The sequence below is a fragment of the Pholis gunnellus genome, assembly GCF_910591455.1.
Source record: "Pholis gunnellus genome assembly, chromosome: 6".
NCBI lineage: Eukaryota > Metazoa > Chordata > Actinopteri > Perciformes > Pholidae > Pholis > Pholis gunnellus.
The window spans coordinates 2,377,885-2,395,544 of NC_136532.1; positions in this window are offsets into that span (position 1 = coordinate 2,377,885).

Consider the following 17,660-nt stretch of genomic DNA (forward strand, 5'->3'; position numbering starts at 1 on the left):
GCCGCCTCCGTGCAGCAGCGACCTGCTATGCCTGCCGCCTCCGTGCCGCAGCGACCTCCTGTGCCTGCCGCTGCCACCTCCGTGCAGCAGCGACCTCCTGTGCCTGCCGCCTCCGTGCAGCAGCGACCTCCTGTGCCTGCCGCCTCCGTGCAGCAGCGACCTCCTGTGCCTGCCGCTGCCGCCTCCGTGCAGCAGCGACCTTCAGCTCCCGCCGCCGCCGAGGAGCAGCGACCTTCAGCTCCCGCCGCCGCCGAGGAGCAGCGACCTTCAGCTGCCTCTGATCACCAATCAAGCACTTCCCCCTCATCAGCACAACTCCTCTCACCTGTTCTTCCCCCTACATAAACTCCTGCCCCTCAATCACTCCTGGCCAGGTTCTTGTATTGTCTACCCGCCCGTTCGGCTTGTCCTGTTCCCGGTTTTCCCGTCTGTCTTCCCTGTCCTGCTGGAATTTCCTCCCTCGTCTCTGTTCTGCTCTGTGGATCCCCTGCCGATTCCTGTATGGTCTGTTTTTGGTTTGTTTTGTTCATTAAAATTACTCTCTTCATACTACTCTGCCTGGTCTGCGCTTGAGTCCTCCACCATGCCCCGTGACACAAAATATGCAAAAAAAGTGGAGCATTGCATTTATAAATTAGATACACTGAGTAGTAATTTAAATTAGGCATTTATTGTATATATGTTAAGACTGTTACACCACAGCGAGGGGCTCAAAGTGCACAGACTGGATTCAAAAGTTTCAGAGACCAAAAACAAAAACCAACTCTGACAAACAACCGTCCAGGCAGACAAACTATACAAAGCACCAAACTGAGGATACATGTAAAGCCAGAGTTAACACTTAGCACGTGATACCCATGTTGTCTGAAGGTCTAGCTGTCGTTCAGGGGAGAAACAGCAGGTGGCGCTGCAGGCCAGCTCTGCTCCGGATCACTGGTCTTTGTCGTGCATCTGCTGCTGCATTTTATTCAGTATCTCCTGCATCCTCTACACCTGCAGACAGAGAGGACGTTTGGTTAAACTCCTGCAAACATCCTGAATCGGATGCTGGTGTGCGTTTCATCATAAAATAGATTAAATATCATAAATACTCTGACTTAAAGGTGAGCATCACTGCTGTGTATTTCAATATGTGGAGGGATATAATATAGAGCTGAATAATAATTCAGAAATACTGAAACTAAATACATGAATTCATTCAGTATATTATTGATGAAAAGTTGGATATTAGTCTCAAATAATAAAAAATGTCTCACATAATGAGGGACAGAATAGAACAATATACTTTGACATGGGGAAATATACATGCAGGGTCTGTAATTAACTGACAGGATTACTTGGTTTATTTCTTTATTTTTTAACAAACAACATTTTCTTATATTTATAATATGAATCTACATGTATTTGTTTTTTTGAAGTTGAAGCCACACTACTGAGGTCCGTATATCTATGTGTGTGTATTTCAGTGCCAACAATATATGAGTGATATTTTTAGATCTGTATGCTTATATATTTTCTCTCTTTTGAGTCTTTTGGACCTGTGTAAATGTCATGTTTTATTATATTTTGCATTTATTTGTATCTTTCTTTTTATATTTATTAAACTGTTCCTCTTTTATTGCTTTTTGCTCAAAATCAGATAAAATTAATACAATATTAGATCAAGATGGCGCGGCAGATGGCAGCCTCGGTACTGCGCTCTCTCGTACTTTCTCTGTTTTTGTTTGTTTGTCTCGTTTCCAGCTCTCCTTCTCTGATCACATTCAGCAGAGAGGAACTTTTAAACATCCGTCAATCCACTGGTCAAACTTTTTCGCCGTTTTTCACTGAACCGGAATATTTTACAGAGCTTTTATTTGGAGGAGCAGCGGCTCTCCCCGGAATTTACCGGAGACGCCGACGAGGGAAGTGAGCAGGAGCTCATTAAACTGCATCAGCGGGGATTCCGAACTGCGCTCCCGTCAATCCACCTAGCGAACGTCCGCTCTCTGGCAAACAAGATGGATGAGCTGCTGCTCCTCAACAGAGCAAACACTGACTTTAGCAGATCCGCCGCCCTGTGCTTCACTGAAACCTGGCTCGGTGAGCACACCCCGGACAGCGCGAGCGCACTATACTGTATCTGCCGGACTTCCAAATCCTCCGAGCGGACCGCGTGATGGTACAGAAAACGAGGGGAGGCGGAATCTGCTTCTATATTAACGAAGGTTGGTGTACAGATGTCACAGTGCTGAATGAATCATGCCGCCCTCACTTGGAAACACTTTTCATAGAGTTTCCCTCATTCATTCTGGTCGGTGTCTACATCCTCAGGCCTGTGTGAGTGAGGTGCTCCAACACCTGCAGAGCAGATCACCAACATGGAGCACAAACACTCTGACTCCCTGCTCATTGTTCTTGGGGACTTTAACAGCAAACCTCAGCAAAGAACTGCCCAAATACAGACTGCTATTAAGTGTGACAAAAGCACACTGGACCACTGCTACACTGTAATAAAGGACGCATTTCGCTCAGTCCCCCATACAGCTTTGGGACTCTCTGATCATTGTCTGGTTCATCTTCTCCCGACCTACAGGCAGAAGCTAAAATCTGCAAAGCCTGTGGTGAAGACTGTGGAGATGGACCAACGAGGCAAAGCTGGAGCTACAGTCCTGCTTTGTCTGCACTGATTGGAGAGGTTTTGAGGCTGCTGCTACAGACCTGGATCTGCTCATTGACACTGTGACATCATACTTCAGTTTTAGTGAGGACATGTGTGTGCCGACTAAAACCTACTGCACATACAACAATAAACCTGGTTCACTGAAAAACTCAGGCAGCTTCGTCGGGCTAAGGAGCAGGCCTACAGAAGTGGGGACAGGATCCTGTACAACCAGACCAGGAACACACTGACGAGGGAGATCAAGAGAGCAAAGAGGAGCTACACTGAAAAGCTTTAAAAAAATAATTTCAGTCAACGGCCCCTCGTCAGTGTGGAGAGGCCTGGAAGTATACTCACCAACTACAGGAGACCATCCGCCCCCCACTGAGGACAATCACCAACTGGCTGACGACCTGAATGTGAACTGCAGGTTTGATAAGCCCACCCTCACACCCCCCACCTGCCCCATCATCATCAAACAAACACCTACACCCCTTGCCTCCTTCTCACCTCTCCCAAGTCGTCTCTTTCACAGACAGAAGATGAGGAAGGCTCCGGGCCCAGACAGTGTGTCACCCTCCTGCCTGAAAGTCTGTGCTGACCAGCTGTCCTCCATCTTCACGGAGATCTTCAACCGATCACTGGAGCTGTGTGAAGTCCCCTCATGCTTCAAACGCTCCACGATCATCCCGGTCCCCAAGAAATCCTCCATTACAGGATTAAATGACTTCTTAAATGGCTCCTTTCCGCTGGCCGGCAATTAATCAGACATACTGCACCTCCATTTGCACTATTACCACCATTCTGCACTAATATCCCAAATCCATTGTCATTGTTGTTGTTCTTTATGTTCATATATATTCTTCGATATATATTTATATTGTACATAGTAGTTAAATGTTTATGCTTAGTTTCTCTGTTCTACTTTGTTGTCTTTAATGTCCTTGTTTTCATATTGTTCTTGTCTATTTGTATGTTCTGTGTATGTACGTTGAGAGCCATGTGAAAACCGGAGTCAAATTGATAAAGCTGATTCTGATTCTGATTCTGATCAGTTCAATATCTGGACTCTGTCTCGGGTATCCGACTGCTCAGACTCACCTTCAGCTCTTTGTCAAGCTGTTTAAACTCTTTATCCTCGTCAGAGTCAGAGTCACTGGTACACTTTGATCCCAAACTTATTTCCTCTCGTATCTAAAGATGAATCAGGTGAATGGTTACAGTGACCAACCTGCAGACGGTAAAACATGCTGAATTCACTGTGGAGCTGCACTTCTGGGACTCACTCTGTCTTTGAGCTTTTAATCTCGTTAGGCATGAGGCAGTCGGCTTTTGCGATGAGTGGAATTATGTTCACCTTTTCGTGCAGAGCCTTCATGAACTCATCGTCCACATCGCCTGTGGAGGAGAAAAACCCAGAGTGAGAAGGAAGTAAAGTGAGAGTAAAGGTGTTTTCTGATCACTGCCATGAAAGACTGAGGCTAACACAAAAATACTGCTGCTGAGCTGCATCTCTACATTCAAGATGGATACACTTGGTGACACGTGATGAAGGACACCTGTTGTGACATCACTGAGTGGGGTGTGGCCAGGAAAAGCATCATCAGTTTTGGAAGTTTTAAGAGAAAAAGCAATTCTCATGATTTACTCAGATTCATGAGTTCTTCTTAAGAAAAACTAGGAAGCTCTTACTTTGATTTTCAGAAATGGTCAAAACTCTAAACACATAAATACAACATTTCTAGTTTTGAATCAATCATATTAATTATTATTTAATGTCTGATTCATTATAGGAGGCATGGGAGCTACCATGAGTGTGCTACAAGTCAGTTTGAACTAATCAAGAGCCAGGAGATGATAATAAGCTTCAGTAACACAACAGATTGTGGAGGAAACATTTCTTATATCACTCTGTGATTTAACAACAAGCACACTAAATAAATAAACATTTACTTATGAATATGAATCATGTAAGCTCAATATGAAACTGAAATGGACTCATAAGGCCCTCTTAATCTCACGAGATATTTATTAAATAGTGATGCACATTCCTAAAGAAATGTTTTGGTGCATTTAGGGTCTGATGCCTTTATAGGACAGCCTGCTTTTTTCAGTTCAGCCAGTAAAGTTCCCATTACAGCATCTCACCTATAAAGTGACCACAGTCACTGAACTAAGAAGACACTCATTAGTCAATTTCAGGCCACGAGAGCTCGGGGGCATCCAACAGCTTTACAACTTTATCCAGATGTTTCACAGAGCTACAGCTGGTTGTTTTCGGGGCTATAGAAGATGACAGAAGATGTGCTGTATTGAAGCAGCGACCAAGTAAACCTGCTTCATTTGTTTTTATATTTCAAAACACTGAAGTTTGACTTCTCTTGACCCATTTTGTCCAGCGAGCATTTTTCCGTTAAAAATAAGTTTAAAAGACGTCTATGGCCACCGTTGAAAATCCGTTCAAAATTGGTTCAAAAGTGAAAGTTTATTCAACGACTATTTGAAGACGTTGATTGAACGTTCACGTTTAGACCAGCTTTCAACCGGATTTGCAATACTACAATTTTTCGTCCTCTACATTGTGCTAATAATAGTATATCATCATTTTAGAGGTTTACTAAGAAACCACATCCACATTTCTCAGTTGAAAGCCAGTATTGCAAATCCCAGTGAAATATGGTCTAAACGTGAACGTTTAATCAACGTCTTCAAATAGTCGGTGAAAAAACGTTGACTTTTGAACCACTTTTGAACGTGTTTTAAACATCACCGTGTTTTAAACATATTTTAAATGTCGAAATGCTCACAGTTCAATATGTAGCAATACTTAGTCATAGTAACACATCAACAGTTTCCACTTACAGGGCAAAGAAGACCATGCGACACAGGCAACAATTAATTTGTATTTATTAAGCAACAATATAAATATAACATAAACAATGTTCTTTAAATACAACCATAATCTCCCTTTCCTTCTTTAAATGTCATTGTCAAAGCCACACAGGAGCTGGATTCAGATGGTCTGCCATATTGTAAGAATTTAACCACTTTTATGTAATTTGAAGACCTTTTTTCAAGCCGTTTTAATCGATGACAAGAAAAATGGAAAAAATAAGACACGGACAACAAAAAAAGTAGAACAGAAGTAAGTACAAACATTTACAGACTATGTAGAATATAAATATATATCCCAAAGTGTGTATATTTATATATATATATATATATTAGTGCTAGGCAACGATTACAATTTTTAATCGCGATTAATCACATGATTGTTATGCGCAAAATTCAATAATTAATTCAAAAGTAGTGTATTGCGCACTTTTATTTTAAAAGTACTGCTATATGAACAAAAGTGCAATAAACACTTTAAACAAATAAGGTGCTTTTTAACAGCAGTATTCCTTTTACACAGTAGCAGTTAAAATACCGTTATAATGATTCTGATAATAGATATTCAGCCGGTGTTCACAACTTTATTTTCATGTGTGTAATAGATGCAATTTGAAATATACACCTTGAAAACTGCAAACCTATCTACATCATGTCTTTTTATTTTATTTTTATGTCTGGTAAATTCTCAGTAGCGATAACTAAATGATATGCTTATTATACATATTCCAAACAAAAACACTTAAAAAACTCTAAAAAAATTATGAATCATTTCATTTTTGCTTTTTTTGGTATTTTGGTCAGACATATATGCAACGCTGATTACCATGTAATATGTGTGGTATTTGTTATAAATGTACGTTGGTACATAGAGGGTGATAAGAAGCTGTACATGGAGGGACTTAGGACCCAGGGGAATGTAGGTGAAGGAAACTGGAAGAGACACCACACAAACACAGCTGTTCACCGCTCGCTGCCGGTTCTCGTGTTAAAAATGTCCGCTTAATAATAAAAAAAAAAAACTGCGTTAGCGCGCGATAAAATAATTGTCGGCATTAATTAATTAATGCGTTAACGCGATAATAACGCGTTAACTTGCCCAGCACTAATATATATATGAACATAAACCTATACAACAATAATGACAGTGGAATTGAGGTGTTAGTGCAAATGGAGATAGTAGTGCAGTATGTCTGATTAATTGTTCATCAGAGTGACGGCCAGCGGGAAGAAGCTGTTCCTGTGTCTGGTGGTTTTGGCGTACAGAGCTCTGTAGCGCCTACCAGAGGGGAGGAGTTGGAAAACCTTATGTCCACGGTGTGAAGGGTCTGCAGTGATCTTTCCTGCACGTTTCCTGACTCTGGAGGTGTACAAGTCCAGGATGGAGCGCAGCCACTGCTGCTAACTTTCAGCAACAGAGTCTAACCAAAAACTAACTGGATCCAATTTAAAATCAAAACAGTAATTTAATAAAATGATAGCAGATAACAACTGCAAACTCGAAGATAACAATTGCCAACTAAAATACACTATCGATAATTAATGTTCTCGAGAGCAGAGACCACACACGCTTCACTCACAGGGCCGACCTAGTTGGGTTCTGAAAAATGAAACGGCCGTGATCTGAACAGCACTCTCTCGAACACTCTTATTGTAATGAAACCAGGACAGATTTGGACACGATCACAAAAGTTTGATCTTTTTTACATGTAATCTCAGACAAAACAGACTACCTAAAGGGTCAGTCCAGATGCCATAATATTGTTGTAAATGGCATTAAAGAGTCTGTAAAAAGGCTGACTGGATGTGAAGAAAAAGTGAGAAAACTCTTCAGTAAGAAACTATAACTGGATGAAAATAGAGTTGGATGAGGCTCATAGGGCTGGGGAGCATATGGCATCTTCATAAAAGCCCAGACCCCTTTTGGTCCGATTGCTATGGCTGAAGGTCAAACTTTCTGTTCGAAATATAGCTAAACACTTGAAGGGCTCAGGCATCTTCATCAAATAGGACTTCCCTGAATCTATTCAACAAAAAAGGAAAGAGCTACTCCCATCAATGAAGGCAGCTCAAGAGAGAGGGGACATTTCACATTTGAGATACGACAAACTTATTGTCCCTTTTTCAGGGATGAGTTGGAATCTGTTTTTATAGAGCTCTCTGGTGTGTCTGATGGAAATAATGTTATTATTGGTGCTATATATATTTTAATATAAACCTTTAAAAAATGTATTAGATACCCCCACTGGAATTTGTCTATATTCTTTACTTAGTTACTTTCCCCCCTCTTATTCATAAATCAACATGTTTCGATTAATAACATCTTAACCTCAATGACTGTATTCCAATTTAAACTTCCACCAAGAAAAACATTCAAGATTTCAACAAGCCTTGGTTTACAATAGATTTTGTAAGCTGTTGTAGAAAAAAAGAAACTACAGAAAATTTGTCTCAAATCCTACTCCTCTTACCCGTGGTGTTTATGAATCCTATAGAAATTAATACACTCATAACATTAGATCTGAAAATAATAAATATTTCAGTAACATAATTATAAGGTGTTCAAAAGATATTAAAACCACGTGTAAAGTAATAAATCAGGTGTTGCAAAGAGGAAAGACTACCCCAGAGCTTCCTTCAGTCTTTTTGGATGGTGAAAATTCTCTTTATATTTAATATAGCTCAAATTATGAATTCTTTGTAAATATTGGTCATAAATTAGCTAACTATATTCTTGCTTGTCATTTTAATCCACTGGATTTTATTCCAACAATCCACTCAAGCAGAAAATCTATTTTTAACGATTATCTATTGTTTCATGTAGATTCTAATTCAATTCTTTAAAATCACCACTATGGTTTCCACTTATTTGCTTATTTGCATTATGCTTGTATGGCTTTACTTCACCTGATTCACAAAGTTATCTCTGCACCTGATAATAATTTATTTATTTGCAGTGTTTTGACCATTGACCTTTCAAAAGCCTTTGATACAGTTAACCATAATATTTTATTGGAAAAGTTGGATAAATATTGTTTTCAGGATACTAAGTACAAATGGTTAAAAATGATGTCTCCAACAGAAGACTGTTTGTGTTATGGGTTGCTATTCCAACAAAGCCAGACTGATCTGTGGGGTTCCACAGAGGTCCACTCTTGGACCATTGTTATTCCTTATCAATACATTTGGATATAAAAACAATCTATTTACTATTGATGACATCCAGTGGTGTATAGTAACGAAGTAGAAATACTTCGTTACTATACTTAAGTCGGTTTTTTTTATATCTGCACTTTACTTTACTATTTATATTTCTGTTGACTTTTACTTTTACTTCACTACATTTTGCAAAGAAAACTGATACTTTGACTCCGATACATTTCCCCTGAAACCTTCATTACTCGCTACAAAATAAAATCTATCTTTAGAAAAAAAATGAATCATGAGACCAACGTCGGGGACTGTGGTGGAACACAGACTGTAAGCAAGCAGGTTTGGCGAATCAGTGGACCTAGCTTGCAAGTTAAATCATTGGTTAATCACGTTAATGTGCAACTGCAAACAAGTGCTCTCAAAGCCGCGGTGTTTTGATTCCCAGTGATGCCCAGGATGCTCGCTAGCGAGCAGCTACATGAGTAGAATTCCACTCTACGATGACTGATTTCATGATGGAAGCAGAAATGGAAGCACCTGCTGCTCCCGCAACAAACGACGGTGGTGACGAAGACCAACACCGTGGCCATATTTGCGAGAAATGTTTTCTTATGTTGGAGTGAAAGATTCTTCGTACCGGATGAAGTGCCTCTTATGCTTACCCGAAGCTACTGAAATATTAGCATTCAAAAACTCCCCATCCAACCACAGGAAACACATTGAGGTGCATTAAGATGAATCCCATGAGCCGCAACGTTAATGTTTAGTTATCATAATGATCATAAACCTGTTCAGATATCTAGCAGTGTTTCCCACAGAGTATATCTTGGGGGGTGGGGGGGGGGGGGGGGGGGGGGGGGTACAGGTGTCTGATCTTCTAATTTAGCTATACATGGTGTATGTTAGGCTAACGTTCGCTAGCTATCGTAAATCAAATGAGACAATTAGTGTAGTAGACAGATCGCTAGCGAGTTAGTGAGCTGAGGAAGTGTTGACAGTTGTGAGATGTTGTTGATTTGAGTCATCATAGCTATAATCATTGCAGCACTAGTTAGCTAACGAGAGCGCCGCATTACGTTTTGTAATACTTTAGTATTGATCATGTTTTGATATTTGAGTCATTTGGTGGATGATCAGATCGAGTTATGATGGTAGCAGTCGACCAATTGCAGATTCAGCTTGCGCAAAACCTTTGCCTGTTGTGTTCAAATCAGGCCCATAGTTCATAGTAGATGCAAAAGTATACTTATGTACAATATATGATGTTGAACATTGTTGCTCCTGGATGGATCACAGCCAACCCAATTATTTTCAACACAACTCCTTGTCCTTGGTCATGGTGGCCACAGCACTTAAAAGAATAAACTTCCTAATTCTCAAAATTCTGACCCTTTGCTTTTTTATTAAAAGAATGTACTTGTACTTTTACTTTCAATACTTAAGTACATTTAATATCAGAAAACTACTTTTGATACTTAAGTACAGTAAATATCAGATACTTTAAGACTTTTACTCAAGTAGTATTTTAATAGGTGACTTTCACTTTTACTGGAGTCGTTTTCCAGTAAGGTATCTTTACTTTTACTCAAGTGTGGCTTTTGGGTACTTTATACACCACTGATGACATCAATATTTCTCTAATATGTGTTTTTATTCAAAACATACTTTTAGATGAAGGGAATATTCCTGAACAGTTCAAGACCTACTTTAAACCAAATTCATAGGTTCATTTTGTATCTTGTGGAAGTACTTTGTCATCAATATTACGTAGTCATATCTTTATGTATATGAATGTTGTGTTCTCCTTAATATTGTTACATTTTTAACATTATTTAGGTGGAGGCTTCAAGTAAGAGGGGGGTTTCTGCCTCTTCCTGAACTGACCTGTTAGTGCTTGAAGACCATGGCAGAGACCAAATTATTGCAGCAGAGGCTGAGATATTCTGCTCTTTTAGTCCCTATTATAGGCTGAGCTCCGAAAATACTAGATCCTACATTTCCCATAATGTCACTCTATGTGATGGTATCATCAGGATATTTTCTGAAGAGACACTAAAGACATTACACTGTTCTTACAATTGTTTTAACAAGCTGATTAGTGATCCTTAGGACAAGTAAAGGGACCTTTATGTGTAAAATAAGCGGAGTGCTCCTTTAAGTTAAGCTTTACAAACCTCATTCATTTCTCATTTATGTTCTATTGCTTTCCTTGTAAACATATAGCACTCTCTTATGACAGGTACATAACAACTGCCGCAAAGAGTCTATAATACAGAAAAATGTATGCAGCTGAACAACAAAAACATGTCTGGTCCGTCTTCTGTCCCCTGCTGTGAATTCCTAGCAGTAATGTCCGAGCTAAGCTAAGAGACAGACATAATCTTAAAAAACACATGGAATGCAATGTTTTACCATTATATTTGCCTTCCAAATATTACGGGAGGATGTCTGCTTTGATCCTTCCAAGCTTTGTTCAAATCCTTTTCATTACTTGAGCATTTGAGCGAGCATACTTCAGACTAGGTTTGGGTGATCAAGGGTTAACAGAGGATGTTTTCGAAGGTTGTGGGGCCCACCAGGGGGCCACTGCTGGGAGCAGCTGTGTTTCTGGCTTATTAGCCCCTTATCAAGATTACTGCAGACAGGAGGCCAGAGGACAGGACAACAGATTGAGGCCTGACAATCTCTTTATACCATACAGAGAAAATATCATTAGAGAAGAGGTCAGCTGTTTGTCTGAACCACAGACATTCTCATGTTGAACTTGGAGATTTAGTCATACATCCGTCTAGTTTATTATATACAGTATTTTGCAAACTCCAGTCGAGCATGGATGACATCTTAATAAGATCCAGGAGAGGACAAAGACCCCCACAAAGACAGGTAGTACGAAAGGCCCCAGTTGGCATGTAAATCACTTCATTGTGCTAATCAGGTATTAGAGACAGCCGGAGCAATTAGTGAGTTACAACAGAGATTTGTATTGGCGAGGCAACAACATTTCTCCCTCCATGAGAAACCTCAGGGATTTGGTCGTGCATCTAGTGCTGTTGCTCTTTAAGATGCTTGAATGGGCCAGAATCCTCTTACTGTTGCTCCCACTATCCAAACTAATTCTCAGTGGAGGACATGAACTGCTGTGTTAGAGTTATCACAGCCTCTTATCATGGCCTCAGCTGTCAGGCTGCTACAGTGAAACTCTTTTTCATTTAATCCTGTTTTTGCACAAGGAGGCTTTGGTGAATAACGTGCCTCTTTTAAGTGACATTCATTTGGTTGGTTACCTGCAATAACAACTGTGGACTATACCAGTACATTTAAAAAAGAAAAAAGGTGGAAATGAGCCTAATGAATTCAGTCTACTCACTGTTTTATTTGCAGAAAATAATTAGAAACCTTTAATTGCCTTAAATTCCACGACTTGATCTGGACATCTAAACATCTATACTGCTCTGATTTCCATTGAATTTTGTACAGATATTCAAGGACCCCTGCAAAATAACTGGTTACATTGAATGTCGACATTTCTGAACAAATAAAATAGGTTTTCAGAAACGCACATTGCCCAGTGGTTAATATTGTGAAGCAATTGGTTAGGGTTAGGCAAGAAAATTAGAAAAAAAAGTTATTGTATGTGTTCAAATAATAACGTAACACTGAATCTAGTGTAAGTAAATAACTTTCCACTTTCTCACAGAAAAATGTTCTGTAACAAGAGTAACAATATTGCCTAGAAAGCAAAATTGTCACCTTTGACTTTTGATTCCAAACTTTCGTCTTTCGGCTATTCCCACATCCAGTGGCGCGATTGATTGGCAACTGGTGTCGAAGGTGCTGGCTGTAAACGGGATTCTTGCTCTCTTGAAGTAGTTTTGTTATTTTGTGATGTCCTTGCTTTTATCCAACAGGTGCTTGGTGCGTATAGGACGTGGGGAAAGAAGTGCTCTTGCAGTTTGCATTTTGTTTCATGGTCTTCTGACCATGAGGAGCTGGGCTGGTCACAGACCCACTGTTTCCAGCTGTGTAGTTCTGTAGACCAATATCACTGGGTTGTAGGCTTGGAATAAATATAAAATAAAGTTTAAACAAATATTTTTTATAATGCACTTTTTATAAAACTTTATTATAATGCACATTTCATTACAGAAAAACTCAATGTGCTTTACATTTAAAAGACAAATTAAAGTAAGACATGAATTTAAATAAAATAAACATCAAATATATGCAACACCAAAAGAAAAGCAACATATTTATAATGACACCCAATACACACACACACACACACACACACACACACACACACACACACTTAAACACTGTTCACAGGCCTTAGTGAGGATTAAAGCTTAGCTTTAAATGTACGCACTCTTCATAAATCGCAGCTCGTCAAGCAAAGCATCCCAGAGGGCAGGTCCACAGTAACTAAGGCTACATCCACACTACTACGTTTGCGTTTGGAAATGCATATCTTTTGCTACGTTTACTCTAAACACTACTCCGGAGTTTTAAAACACCAAATAAGAAGGTGTTTGAAAATGCTACAGACACCATGTTAGTTTGAAAACTCTGGTGTTGAGTTGTAGTGTGGACAGTCGCAGAACCAAAGCACTTTGAAAAAAGATGATGTAGACAACCGTGTTTGCTACTTGATTGGGTCACATCAGTCATGACATGTCCTTCCCTGATTCGTCACACCCCTATCACATGACTCTTTTCTGCAAGAAAACAAATATCAACAGTCTTGATTACTGATCGACTACCAGTGGTTAATTCATTCAACATGGGAAACAGATTACAGGCATTGCTGACCTTGTTGTCTATACTAACAGAAGTTGTGCAGTCAAATTCTGCATTTGATAATACTACTACTGCCTACTGTATAGACCCTTACTTTTTGAAATTGGCTGCTGATTTTGTTGCAGAGCCACTTGCATATCTTTTTAATCTGACAATGGAAAATAACGAAATACCAATGACATGGAAATCTGCCTTTGTTCGCCCACTGTTTAAAGGTGGTGACCCAGCTATTCTAAATAACTATAGGCCAATTTCTAATTTATCTGTACTTGCTAAAATGCTTGAAGCTCTTGTGAGCAATCAACTTAAGGAGTTCTTCTACACAAATGCCATTTTATCTACCTATCAGTCGGGCTTTAGAAAAAAAACATAGCACTATTACAGCTGCACTGAAAGTAGTAAATGACATTTCAGTTGCTCTTGACAAAAAGCAACACTGTGCATCACTGTTTATTGATCTGTCTAAAGCATTTGACACAGTTGACCATGAGATTTTAAAGCTACGGCTCCTCAACTCAGGCGGTCGCTTGGTTCACGAGCTACCTTGAGAATAGGTCTCAGTGCATCAGATATGAGGGTCTATCCTCTGATCCTGCAACCATCTGTAAAGGTGTTCCACAAGGCTCTGTGCTAGGTCCACTTCTATTTACTATTTATATAAATAACATGGACCAAAATGTTATGGACGCAAACTATCACTTTTATGCTGATGATACCGTGATATATTGCTGTGCGTCAACTCTTGTGCAAGCAATTGATCTTTTGCAAAATGCTTTTAATGTTGTTCAAAATACCCTATTTCAACTGAAACTTGTTCTAAATACAGAGAAGACAAAACTTATGTTATTTACAAACCATTGGAGTAGGCCACAGAATATCCCTTCGGTGGTCACTCTTGAAGGAGGTGAAATAGAGGTTGATGTTTCTTATAAATATCTGGGTATTTTGATTGATGACTCCCTCACTTTTCAGCCACATGTGCAGTACCTGGTGAAAAAGTTTAGGTTAAAACTGGGTTTTTATTTCGAAATAAGCTATAATGCTTTTCAACAAATATATGTATATATATCTTATAAGTGTGTTGAATAAGTCAGAATGGTGACTTTTGTTAGGTAAATGTGAACATAAGGCTGTTTATATTTATCCGTTATTCATATTGCAGTCAACTAAGATGTTTTGTATTTTCTTTTCTAGTTTCACTCCAATTCAACGTTGTCAACCTGATTTAATATGTACGAAATCAATAAAGGAGCAAGCACGCTCGCATTCCTGGCTCTTGAAAAGGAGTTTGGCTGGCTGTTTATCTATGTTAATACTTTGGAAGTAAAACACATAGAGAGAACAGTACAATATGCACGCCTCCACAAACTGCCTTCGTATGCTGGACACAGCTTACCATGCTTCACTGCGGTTTATTACAAATTGCAAAGCTCTGACTCACCACTGTGAGTTATACTCTCGGGTAGGATGGCCTGCTTTGACCACCCGGAGGCTCAGTCATTGGCACACCTTCATTTATAAGTCTATCCTTGGTCTGCTCCCGAACTACCTGAGTGTCCTCATCATGAAGAGAAGTGTCGGACAATACTCTTTGCGTTCCCAGGACTTCCTCATGCTCACTGTCCCAAAAGCCAGAACGGAATTGGGAAAAAGTTCTTTTGTGTACTCCACACCCTCATCGCGGAATATGTTTTAAAATGACTTAAAACTGAAAGAACTGATACCATTTACTGCTTTTAAATCAAAGTTGAAAGCAATAGAGGCAGGTTCCCAAAAATGTAAATGTTTTTTATTAAATTAACTTGGTTTCGTTACTCTCTTAACTTTTAGTTTCTTTTAACTTGTCATGTTCTGTGTTTTCTGTCTGTAACTATGTGTCTCTGATGCTGCTGCCTGTCTTGGACAGGTCTCCCTTGAAAAAGAGATTTTTAATCTCTCCTGGTTAAATAAAGGTTAAATAAAAAAATAAAAAATGCAAAGCCTTCTCTGCTGGCCTAAACAGAATCACAAAGTTATAGCTATTTAATAATGTATCATAAATACACTACATGTATTTAAATTATTTTTCCCATTAGCTTATTTTGTCATTGCACAGCTACTGTCTTCCTCAGTTGCTCTGCTTCCACCGCTGCAGCCTGGGAAGGCGGACCTTAACTTAACGTGCTAAGATGGCACTCAAGTTTCGGACCTGCTCATTGGCTTTCAGGTTACGTGATAAAAGGTATGAAGTCAATTCCTGCCGCTGTTTTTGGTACCAACAAGAATAATTTCTGTTTTATTTTTTAAAGCTATATTTTGCCTTCTAATAGTCTGTATTGTCTGTCTGTAATGCATTTTATCAGGTTGTCGATTGGGCTTCAATCATTAGGTGAAAGAGAAATATAGAACTGTGTGTGTCATCTGCGTATGAACAATGTTATGATTCTTCATATCATTCAGAGGGATTGTGTATCGATTAAAAACTAATGGGCCATGGATTGACACTTGTGGGATTCAAGAGAACTCTTGCGATTTAAAATTGTTAAGGACATACTGAAGCTCCTGTATCTGAGGTAGTAGGAGTACCAGTGTAAAACAGTGCCTTATAATCCGATGGTGTCATGGAGCCTTCTCATAGCAGCACCTACAGCGTTGGGACATGACAAAGTCCTGCGGAAAGTAATTGAGAGAGCCACAAGCTACAACCTGCGGCTCAATTTGAAGAAATACCACATCCGTCATGCATTGGTGCCATAAGTGGGACATCTGATAACAGCAGAGTGGCGTAGACCTGAGCCAGCTAAAAGAGAGGCATTGCAGCATGCCACCCCCGACCCACAAAAATGGTGATTGCCGGTTCTTAGGTTTTGTAACATACCTGTCAAAATTCATAATCAACCTCAGTGAAGTAGATGCTCCATTACGTCAGATTCTCAAAAGTGATGTGGAATTCAAATGGCAACCAGCACAGCAGCAGGTGTTCAACACACCCGTGAGTGCTTCCTCCAGTCCTTAGATACTTTGATCCCACAAAACGGTTGAAATACTCTGTTAGGCCAGTAGCAAAGGATTAGGGGCAGCCCTTCTGCAGGAGAATCAGCCTGTAGCCTACTTGTCAAGGTCACTCACTGCTTCTGGAACACACTACTCCCATATAGAAAAATAAATGCTCTCAATTGTCTCCACAGCCTCTTGACTGTCTGCACTTCCCGCCCTGCTTCGCCATTTGAATGCGGCATATGAAGCGAGAATGTTCAATGCGAGATACCGTAACTCTAACAGAAGTCTTTAAATTAATGTGGACTGTTGTCTGTTTTAAGAGTGGTGGAAATGCTGTGTCTGCTGAACTGGGCTTTCAGCACTTCGATGGTAGTCTTTCAGTTCCTCTGCCTCAATGGACCTTGAGTAGTAGTCTACTAGAATAATGTACTATTTGTCCTCAAACTCAAAAAGATCTGAAGATACCTCCTCAAATGGCAAATGAGCATACTTGTCGCAGTCTCAGACTGACTACTTGATTTCAGCACTCATGCTTGGCCAGTATAGCACTTTCCGGGCTCGCTGCTTGCTCTTGACTATTCCCAGGTGAGATTGATGGATGAGCATCAGCTTGTGCTGATGCATAGTGTGGGGTATATGCAGTCCCTTGTGAACTGACTTCTTGAGTCCCATTACGGCTGCACTGGGGATGGCACTTCCTGCCTGTGGTCAGGCCAGTCTTGCTCAATTGTCTGTTGGAGATTAACGTTTGGTGCCTTCAGTTCTGAGTATTTCTCATCACTGACTGACGCAAAGCTGTTCATGCACATGCACTAAAGACTAGCCATTTCTGGCCCATTTGTGACATGTTACAAAGCCTAAGAACCAGGGAACCCCATCTCTGTTGGTCTGGGATGGCATGCGCTCTAATGCCCCTCTTTTTGCTGGGTCAGGACTCAGCCACTCTGCTGTTATCAGAATAGTTCCGGGGAGTATTTCAGGCTAAATGGTATCCTTAGCCACCGGAAACCTTTGGAATGAGGTGTTAAAGGTTGTGAGCAGGGTCAACGCTTTATCCAATGCTGTCTGAAGGAATCCAGAAAACAGTTTGCTATTTGGTATCGTGGACACAACCTCTTCTACATCATGCATTTGGTAGTGCTCTCACTTCATGACTTTATTTAGGTTGCTTTGGCCTGTGCATTCTTATCTTGTTATT